Source organism: Monodon monoceros, unplaced genomic scaffold (assembly GCF_005190385.1).
Source record: "Monodon monoceros isolate NGI ecotype Baffin Bay Population unplaced genomic scaffold, NGI_Narwhal_1 Super_Scaffold_19, whole genome shotgun sequence".
Lineage (NCBI taxonomy): Eukaryota > Metazoa > Chordata > Mammalia > Artiodactyla > Monodontidae > Monodon > Monodon monoceros.
In genome coordinates this window covers 33452786-33463267 of record NW_021703775.1, presented here as the reverse complement: position 1 = coordinate 33463267, position 10482 = coordinate 33452786, and the positions used below count along the sequence as shown (strand labels likewise).

At 41.6% G+C, this 10482-nt stretch overlaps 1 non-coding gene across 1 annotated transcript; it reads right to left on the bottom strand.

Moving 5' to 3' along the window:
* Positions 1 to 1841: 1841 nt before the first annotated feature.
* LOC114901156 lies at positions 1842 to 1948 on the bottom strand. Its single transcript, XR_003795038.1, has one exon. It is a non-coding gene; the product is annotated as a U6 spliceosomal RNA (small nuclear RNA).
* Between the last annotated feature and the right edge of the window lie 8534 nt (positions 1949 to 10482).

Genomic DNA, 10482 nt, shown 5'->3' with positions numbered 1-10482 from the left:
ATAGAATTCCATTTTAAAAGTGATAGTTAATGGTTTCAGTCTATTTAAACGTATTCCCGCATAGTATTTACTATACAGGCCATAATCTATAGGGTGGGAATGGACGTGTGCTAGTAAGTTCCCCTAGGCAAAAGTAACTCCAGCCTGCAGGGGACATGGGTTCGTGCCCCGTTCTGGGAAGATCCCACATGCCGTGGAGCAGCTGGGCCTGTGAGCCATGGCCGCTGAGCCTCCGCGTCCGGAGCCTGTGCTCTGCGACGGGAGAGGCCACAACACTGAGAGGCCCGCGTACAGCATATATATATATATATATATACATGCTGTTTGGGAGTGGTGGAATAGTAGCTTCCAGTATTTGGGAATACTTCACCTTAAGTCATTTGAACACATGTATCCTAGCAGAGATCTGGGTTCTGAGAAAATGTTAGGTAAACTTACAGAACAGGTAAATTGATGAGGACTGGGGATGGCCTAAAGCTACCTGGTACTGGTGGCATTTTGAAGTGCAGAGGCTTGAACTCGAATCTAATGCTTTGCTAACTCCAATGGAACCTTCAGACATAGGCTCCAATATCACCCCCCCTAGGAAAGCCTTCTTTGACCACTGCCTCCCCCAGAGCCCCTCACTTGAGCTCTCCTCATACATTCTGAATACCTGTAGTGTAGAACTCACCATACTTTGTTGGAATGATCTCTTGAGGAGTCTGCTCTCTTACTCCAGCCCCCCAAATATTTCTAACACCATAGAAGCACCACATAGTAGGTACCCACGTCGTAAATGAACAGAAGTAGGTATTATCAGATTAACAAAAAGAGGGGGAATGGGTCCAGAAAGGGGGCACTCAGAGTATGCTGACAACAATAGTCTCTCATTCCATAATCTTGTATCAAGCAGACCTTGGCTCTACATACTTGAACTTAAAGTCCAATGTACTGTCAATCTGCTCACCTTTTACAACATGAATTCTACCTGGAATAATTCTTTTTCTCCATCCAGACCTGGAAACGCACAAATCTCAGGTAGCGTGCTTTACCTTCTTGGAAGCCAAGTAACTGTGGCTGGCCTGGGTTCAGGAGAAAGAGGGGCCATTGATTGATCCATTTTTCCTACCCTCCAAGAAAAAAAGACAGAGACCAGTTAAGCTTAGGCAAGATCCACTGTAAGGCAGGGAGCATTACCTTGGGAAGAGAATCTGCTCTGTCAAGGCCACCCATCATTTCCTTAACATCTACAACATGGTGGGCAATCAGGGAATTTTATGCATTTCCAGATCTGCTGTATAATCTGGGACAGCTTTACCATCTGAACCTGAGATGTTGAAAATGATTCTTCTAAATACCTTCTCAGGCAGCTTTAGGATGATTTCAAAGTTGAAAAAATAAATTGATGGTAGAAAATTACCTCCCCTTCTTCCTCCTTCTTTTTTTTTTTTTTTTTTTTTTTTTTTAGGACATTCCATTCCAAGTCAGTGAAGATAGGCTGCCAATTTGTAGATTTTGTTTGAAATTTCTCTTCCGGGTAGAACAGTATTCTTGCTCTGGTTTGGCAGAAGCAGTCCTTTCCTTAATCTAGGCCAAAGTATGGCCATAAAGCAGGCCAACAGGAATAATGTGTTTGGAATGTATTGTTATTTGTTACCAGGAGGGTTTATAGCACACGACTTACCTAAACAAATGAAATCTAAAAGTTTGGATTACAAAGGGCCATAAATTTAAACCCACTCAGCTTATCTTTGCTGGGGCTTACCTCTTTTTGAAAATGGCTTCCCACTCTAACTCCTACTATACCTGCTTTTTTTTTTTTTTTTTTTAAGTCCTTGAGCATTTATTGTAAAGCATAAAAAAATATGGAACGCTTCACGAATTTGCGTGTCATCCTTGCACAGGGGCCATGCTAATCTTCTCTGTATCGTTCCAATTTTAGTATATGTGCTGCCGAAGCGAGCACTATACCTGCTTTTTTGATGGAGGTTAAAAGAAAGGCCTGAACAAACTGGTGCTCTGGAAGCCCCAGATGCTGAACCACGATAAGGGAGAGAGATCTGAGAGTGGGAGCAGGGCCCTCTGCACCAGGTCAGCCTCACTGGCTGCTCACAGCAGGCAAGTTGCTTCCCCGAGTCTTGGGGACAGCAGAACGTCATGGTGTCAAGAATATGGGCTTGGGAGCTGGTAGACTTGGGTTCAAATTCCAGCTCTACCACTTACTAGTTGAGGGACTTCGGCCCTCACACAGTTCTCTCTTTCATTATTTTCTCTTCTTGAATGGGTAATATTTTTACAAGTTTGAACATTTAAAAAATATATGTGCTTAGTGTCTTGTTCTCTTCTGTCCCTACTCATTTTGCTTGCCTTTTCCCTGACCCCTATAGACAACCTTTGTTACTAGATTCTTATTTTTCCTTCTGGTATTTTTTAATGAAAATATAAGCAAATATGAATATATGCTATTATTTTCCTTCCTTTCTTGCTCCCAAAGCATCATACTATATACACTGCCTTGAACCTTGTTTTTTGCATTTTTAACATCAGAACATAAATGTCTTCCTTATTTTTTACAGCTGTCAGTATTCCATTGCATGGATGTACCATCCTTTATTCAACTGGCACACTATTGCATTGTTTCTAGACTTCTGCTATTAGAAACAATGCCACAGGGAACAACCTGATATATACGTCCTATGTATGCTGGTATGCCTTCAGGATTACCTTTGTTGGGGCAAAAGATAAACGCATCTTGTAATTTCAGTAGTGCTTGAACCACTTACTGGACAGGCCATGTTAGGCCAGTTGGTTGCCTGCTCTGATCCTCAGTTTCCACCAAGTGTGAAATGCTCACCTCCTCAGGTGGTTGTGAGGATTAAATGAGGCAATGGTTGTAAAGTGCTTAGCACAGGACAGCACTCAATAATAATAGCTGTTAATTGTCATTAAACAGAAAATTTCAAGTCTGTCAATCCTTTTGTCTCCAGGGCCTGGAACAGAATTAGTCTCTTAGTAGGTGCTCAATAAATATTTATTTATTGAGTACGGTAGGGACACCATTGAGATGCTATTACTTGCTTCATTCCATGTCTTTTCATTAAGACAGATCTCTTTCTGGTCTCAAGATTAACTGTACTTCTAAACAAGCAGTTTGATTTTCTCCTATGGACACTGGAAAATGCAATGGATAGTGTTTTCCTCTTTTCACCTTGGCTGCTAGGAGGCTCAGAGCCAAATTTGCTAGTCTCCTCTGGCTAGTATGCAGACCATTAGGGCAGCTGTATTGTAAACCAGTGTTTCTCAAACTTAGCTGTACAGTAGAATCACCTGGGGCATTTCAAAGAAAATCCTGATGGCCAGGTAACATTTTATACCAATTAAATCAGGATTTCTGGGCATGGGACCCTGGCATCAGTACTTTTTAAAGCTCCTCAGGGGATTCTAATGCACAGACAAGGTTGAGAACAGGTATTCTAAACTAACCTTATCCCTAGCTTTATCTCATTTTTCCTATCCTTATTTTTTCCTCCATGGTCATAAATATTATTTCTCTTATCCTCTTCATTTGTATCTTCACCTTCCATATGGAAAGTAATACATAACTTCTTATGAGTCATCAACAGCATGATGCTTGGCAAAAAAAGAGGCAGAGGAATAGAGAAGAAAATTGGGTCTCTCTCTAGAGAAAAATTCATTTATTCATTTATGCATGCATCATTCATTTATATTCAGCAAATATTTATGAAGTGCTCTGGGCTCAGTTCCATGTTTTGGGAATGGGAATTACCTCCACGTTTGGTGAAAATAACGTCTAAGAGAGATTCTTCCTAGTGAATATGTTATTTTAGGCGTATGATAATTTCAGGTTGTCTGATAGGAGTTGTGCTTCTGACATTTCTTTCGCCCTCCAGGGAGGATCTTGGCATTTACCCAGAGAAACATTCTAACATGTCCACAGGAGGGAGTGGTAAAGAACTTAGAAACGTGTCAGTCACTAGAAGGCGTCTTGGCCCCGGGAAAGCCAAGTATTTGTATGATGGAGGCATGGAGTGGATTTTGGCTTACATCTTTCATCACTTGGCTGAGTCCCTTGTCAGATAAAACGTTGCCGCTGAGAGCATTAGTGGAAACAATCACCAGCCTAAGCTTCCTGTAAGAGCAGCAGACTGGGCTGAGGAGGCCTGGGTGTGGGCTGAAGACAGTGGCAGTGGTCCTCATCCACACAGACCCATCGTGGTCAGAGCCCTTGTGGCACCAGCCGAGATGCATCCTGGCTGCGTGCAGACACTGCGGCCAGCCTTCCAACAGCAGTGGTCCCCGGTCAGTGGTGAGCCCAGGACGGACAAGCGAAGCAAAGAGGTGCCTGCAGGCCCCTGGTGACAATTTGGACAAGCAGATTTCTTATCTGAAGGTGGACTCTGCTGACTGTGTGGGCCTGGCTGCCTCCATGGGGGCAATGCGGAAGTAGAAGCAAGCCAGCAGCAGTGGTCACCCCTAAGCTGGGTTGCCCCTTTGCAGCCGGCTTCCCTGCCCAAGGTGAGAAAATGTGGAACACTCCCCAGCGGGTGCAAATATGTAGAAGGAATTTGAATGGAATCCATCCCCACCCCCCCACCACTTCCTCCAGGGAGCATGTTTCCTCCCTCCCTCTCCATTTTGTTCTCATTTTCAGTTCTTCTGTGTCCAGCTAAAACCTTTCTGTTGTTAAAAATGAAATTAGAACCAAAAGGAGAAGGGGGAGGCTTTGTGGCCAAAGATGACACTGAAAAATGTGGCAGTTGGTGGCAGCTTTACGTTTCCCCAGCTGGTCAGAATCCCTCAAATAAATACGCAGAAAGTCACCGATGTCTCTGGTACCCACAGATCTGCTGAAGTAGAGCAGCACTGCGGGACCACTGCGTGCCCGTGAGCTCTTGCTACAGCGGTGCCACTCAGACCCCAGGGACCTTCCAGCCTCCCTCCCCTGGACTTCTCCCCTTCTTCTTTCTTGGGCTTGGGGCTCTTCTGTCCTGTCAGCACCTACCCCCATGCTGTGAATGCCCTTCCCCAATTCTGGAAAGATTTATGTCCTTTGGAGGAGCAGGTTTTAAAGCCAAAAGGTTTTTTTTGTGATGGGCAGAAGCACCAATAACGACACCACCGTGGCCTGGCCCCTTGGTAGAGGCCTGTGCGGTCAGATTTTGGGCCAGTAGGGTGACGTGAGGGGTCTCTCCCTGGGTCCTGAGTGAATCAAGTGCCCTCAGAGGAGTGAGGACCAATGTGTCTGCTCAGGTTTCCCTCACCAAGAGGCAAGCTCTGCAGGGTGAGGCCTCGGCTAAAATCCACGGTGAGGCCTTGAATTGGCGCAGCTTTTTCTGACAGGGTTTTCTGGCCCACTGGGCTGAGCTCTGCCAAAAAGCCATCTGAGCCCTCACTTTAGTGCTGATGTAAGGAAGTGATTATGACTGGAAACCTGAATCTGCAATGTGGTCTCTTCAGGCCCAGGGTACTTCTGGTGCGTCTTGCTGGGTAAAATGGGCTTTTCCAGCTCCGTGGGCGGCCTCACTGCGACTGGTAAGAGCATCTAGCTGGGAGGTGTGAGTCGTGGTCCAGCTTCGGTCAATCACCCACTGTGTGACTTGAGACAACTCACTTAGCATCTCTGGGCCTCACATGAACCTCTCAGCACTTTCCACTTCAAGACAGTTTATGTAATCAAGTGTGTTATTAATTTGGTGTCATTCTTTTCCCATAGTTTATGTATACAGGAAGTGGAGTTGTGCTAGAAAGAAACCCAGCAAAGCTAAAACACACATACACAAAATCCCTCGGCATCTCTCCCGTTGAGTTTCAGTTGTCAGAAGGTGCTGCTAAAGGACAGCTTGATTTTTCTTTATGCAGCTTGTCTGCAAATGGCACTAGAATGAAAATATTCCCTTTCATCTTTGTGACAGAAATATGCTTCAGTAATTCTTTGTGAAAATGTAGATGATACGCTGCCGTAGTTACAGTGAGTTAGGTTTAAGTGGCAAATGCCTACTGATAAAGACTTAATTAAAGACACAATAGCAGTGGGAGGTCATTATAGTCATTACAGTCCTGGCTTTACTGTGAGGGCCCAGCACTGAATTGTAGGAGCCCATTATCGCTACGTAGTGTCTTGGTGTGATGAGGCACAGTGATCCCATTCACTGTACTTAGACCTTCCTTGACGGTGGGATCGGTGCTTTACGCGAATGCCCTGGTTCCACTCTATTTTAATGTCGGTTCTGTGCCTCGTTTAAAAATACGTGATGGAATAAATCAGTAATCTCATGCAGGGGCTTTCTGTTTCATCTTTTTTTTGGACACGCGGGGTATGTGAAGGGTGGTGAAGGCGCCCTGGATCTTCTTTATGGCAGCACATCTGTAAGCCTTATAAGGGGGAATTCTGAGCCCTCATAGAGGAAAATGTGGTGAGGCCAGCAACTCTGTCTTTGCCTGGGATGGAGCCATGGGTGGTGCAGTGGGAAGGCCTGGCATAGCTGACTTCGAGGTGGTGGTAAGGTGTGGCAAACTGCTGGTTCCCATTTCTGAGCAAGGAAGCAGAGCTGTCAGCAGCGGCCAAGGGCCTCTGCCTCTAGGTCTGTCCAGGGCGCTGTGACATCACTTTGAGAGCCCTGCTCCAGGCCAGATCCCAGGCAGAGTGCCTTTGTGCATCTGAGGACAGACACTTCCCCAGACTTGCAGGAAAAGGGCAGGGTCTTGAACTGGGTTTCTTGTCACGTAGGTTGGAATAGTGGTGTCAAAGGATAAGAGTCACTAGCAGTTTGCCAATGTGGTTAAGAATATTGTCAGCATTATTAGTTACCTCCAATTGAATAAATAATAAAGGTAGGTTAAGCGTGAAGGTCCATCAAAACGGGAGTCTTCTAAGAAAGTAGAACGGTGGTTGCCAGAGGCTTGGGGCAGGGGGAAGTGGGGAATTATTGTTTAACGGGTACAGAGTTTCAATTTGGGAAGATGAAAAAGTTCTGGAGATGGAGAGTGGTGATGGCTGCACAACAACGTGGATGTACTTATGCCACTGAACTGTACCCTTAAAAATGGTTAAGATGGCAAATTTTAGAAAATGCCAGTCTTCTGCCTCTTTGAAGTCTGAGATAAGTAGTTTGTGAGTTATTAGATATTCTGTTCATCAGCTGAAATTGCAGAAGGTTTTATCCTTTTTCTCAGAGACACTCTTTTTTCTGACTCTTGCCTTGATGTTAGCTTGCCTAATGTTTCTTCAATAGGCATTTCTGTTCTATTTCTGGTCCCTGACCAGAATGATGTAATGAGATGTACAGATCCAATAAGATGAGACTCATGGTGTACGATTTTAGGACATCCAGGAAATACACCTCAAAATATCTTCCCCATCATTCTGTCGCTGATGCTGGAAAGGGTCCGACTAGTAATTCATTCCTTTGGGTTACTTTAGAAGCTATGGATAACTCTAAAGAAACAAAAGCATGTGCAGGAAGGGGCTCCTTGACTCTTTCAGAGTAGTCCTAGGCCATCAAGGCTCAGATGAAATTAAATGGGACCCCACAAGTCCTCCTTAGGTCCTGAGTCCTGATACTTCCTGAGCTTCTTGGCTGGTTCCTGACTATGGTTATTGGTTAAGACCTGGCTGTTGGCTACTTGATTTGACTGGTCACAGCTCTCAGCTTACTGGTTGGATCTAACTTTGCTTTGCCTGAACCATCTGCTGTCTCCCGGCCCAGCTTTGATATGTAGCTGCATCTCTTCTGCCATCTACCTCTAGCAAGTCCCAAGTTTGAGTTTTACCATGTTTCACCAGTGTTCAGGGGCTTAGTTTAAAATGCCAATAATCTTTTAAGGAGTGACTACTCCTCCTTGAACCACTCAAGGATGAAGTTCCAGAAAGAGAAGTATTGGATCCTTGGTTGGATGGTGGGACTAGGATGGAGAGAAATATTCAATGATGGAAGATTTTAGCACCTCAGTCTCAGCAATTGATAGAACTAGTAGACAGAGATAAGCCAGGCTACAGGAGACCTGAACAAACCGTCAAACAGTAGGATCTAATTGACATTTATAGAACACTTCACCCAACAATAGCGGAATATACATTCTTTTCAAGCACTCATGGAACATTCACCAAGATAAACAATATATTTTTCCCCCTTTCTTTTAAAAGAATTAAAGGAAAATTTTATACAATTTTTAAAGGTTGCCTTCCATTTACAGTTATTACAAACTATTGGCTATATTCTCCATGTTGTACAACACATCCTTGAGCCTATTTTATACTCAGTGGTTTGTACCACCCACTCCCTTACCCCATGTTGCCTCTCCCTATCTCCCCACTGGTAACCTCTATTTTGTTCTCTATATCTGTGAGAAGATAGACCATATTTTTTTTTCTCATTTTATTTTATTTAAAAATATTTTTACTGGAGTATAATTGCTTTATAATGTTGTATTAATTTCTGCTGTACAGTAAAGTGAATCAGCTATATGTATACATATATCCACTCTTTTTTAGATTTCCTTCCCATTTAGGTCACCACAGATCACTGAGTAGTGTTCCCTGTGCTAAACAGTAGGTTCTCATTAGTTATCTGTTTTATACATAGTAGTGTCTATATGTCAATCACAATCTCCCAATTCGTCCCATCCCCCCTTCCCCCCTTGGTAACCATGTTTGTTCTCTACATATGTGACAGATAGACCATATCTTAAATCATAAATCAAACTATAAAATTTAAAATAATTGAAATTATATTATTTTCTTGAACCATAATGGAATCAAGCTTGAAACAATAAAAAGACAACAGAAAAATCTCCAGATATTGGAAATTAAACAACACAGTTCTAAACAACCCATAGGTCAAAGAGGAAACCTCAAAAGGAATTTTAAAAACACATAGAATTGAATAAAAATGAAAACAACAGATCAGCATTTGTGGGATGCAGTGCTAAGAGGGAAATTTATACCACTAGATGCTTATGTTAGAAAAGAGGAAAGGTCTCAGATCAATAATCAAAGTTTCTACTTCCAGAAACTAGAAAAAGAAGATCAAAATAAATGCAAAGCAAATAGAATAAAATAATAAAGAGCATAAATAAATGAAATTAAAAACAGGAAAATAACAGAAAAATGAATGAAACAGAAGTTAGTTATTGAAAAGAAATTAATAAAATTGATAAATCTCTAACAAGGTTGACAAAGATTAAAAAAAAATACAAAAATCCCCAATAACAAGAGTGAAACAGAGGATATCACGACAGATCCTGTATTTATTAAAAGGATAATAGGACAATATTAAAAACAAGTTTATGCTCAGACATTCCAAACGTAGAAGAAATTGACCAATTTCTCAAAAAACACAAGTTACCAAAATTCAGCCAAGATTAAATGGATAACCTAAGTAGTCCTATAATTAATTTAAAAATTGAATTTGTAATTAAATAGCTCCTGAAAAGGAAATCTCCAGGCTGAGACGGTTTTACTGAGAGGATTTTGTCAAACATTCAAAGAAGAATTAACACCAATTTTACACAATCTATTGCAGAAAATAGAAGAGGAAGGAATACTTTCCAACTCATTTTATGATGTGAGTGTTATCTGGGTTCCAAAACCAGGCAAAGAGAGCACACAAAAAAGAAAACTATATGCAAAATCTCTTATGAACTTATATGCAAAAATCTTCAACAAAATTTTAGCAAATCAACTCCAACACTGTATAAAAAGAATAATAGAACATGACCAAGTGGCATTTATTCCAGGTATGCAAGAGTAATTGAATATTTGAAAATGAATCAATGTGATCCACTAGTCCAACATCATATGAGGCAGAAAAAACATTTGACAAAATTTAATACCTATTCTTGATAAAAATTCTCAGCATATTAGGAATAGATGGGAACTTCCTCGAACTCATAAAAACCCTACAGATAACTTAATGGTGAACGACTGAATACTTTCCCTCTAAGATTAGAAACAAGACAAGGATGTCTGCCTTCTTCAACATAGTGCTGGAAGTTCTGGCCAGTGTGATAAGGCAAGAACAAGAAAGGAAGATAGTTTGGAAAAGAAGAGATAAGACTGTGTCTGAAGACAACATGATCCCAAGGAGTCTACAAAAAACCTTCTAAAACTGAGTTCGATAAAATCAACACAGAAAATCAATTGCATTTCTTTCTACTGACAATGAAAAAAAAAATACAGCACTATCCACAATTGCTGTAGAAAATGAAGTACTTAATGAAGTACTTAGGTATAAATTTAACAAAACATGCAGAATCTGTGTTTTGAAAATTATAAAATGCTGATAAAAGATCTAAATATTTGCAGACATAATGTGGATTGGAAGACTCAACACAATAAAGACATCAATTCTCTCTAAGTTGAGCTATAGGTTTAATGTAACTCTTAGCAAAATCTCAACAAAGTCTTTTGTAGGCTATACAAGCTTGTGCCAAAATTCATATGGAAAGGGAAAAGCTCTCTAATAGCCAGAAAAAATTTGA